Raw genomic sequence first — 483 nt, 5'->3', positions numbered from 1 at the left:
CTTAACATACTGAAACGATTGTCATTATTCGTATCAAACCAATAGCGATTCATACAAGCTAAATCTTCTAATCAATGGTGGGCCAATAATGAATTTTTTTGCATATGTATTAAGACGCTTGGCCTGATTTCGAAATTGTCCAGAGTTTTATATGTTGTTTTCATTGCAAAATGATGGGTCTCCTTCCATAACTTTCCAATTACGAGTACGAGAATTGAAAGACATGAAAATTCTCAATTCTCTACGGCGTCTAGTAGATAGAAACAAGAAAATCAGAAGAATCTTTCTCTCTATTCACTATCATTCCGCGTCTTCGACTTCTATTAGTTTCTTTTCTTCTTTAATGCAATAGCTATAGTTTGATATAAGAATCCATTTCTCAAAGTAATGGAAACCATTCTCTTATAGGAAATGGTTCGAAAATCGCTATTCCACCTTTTAGGTATCGTGAAAAGTGATACCTGTGAAGATCGTGCATTTCAG

Source organism: Triticum urartu, unplaced genomic scaffold, assembly GCF_056163025.1.
Source record: "Triticum urartu cultivar PI428250 unplaced genomic scaffold, HENAU_Tu73 scaffold496, whole genome shotgun sequence".
Taxonomy (NCBI): Eukaryota; Viridiplantae; Streptophyta; class Magnoliopsida; order Poales; family Poaceae; genus Triticum; species Triticum urartu.
This window is presented reverse-complemented; position numbering follows the sequence as displayed.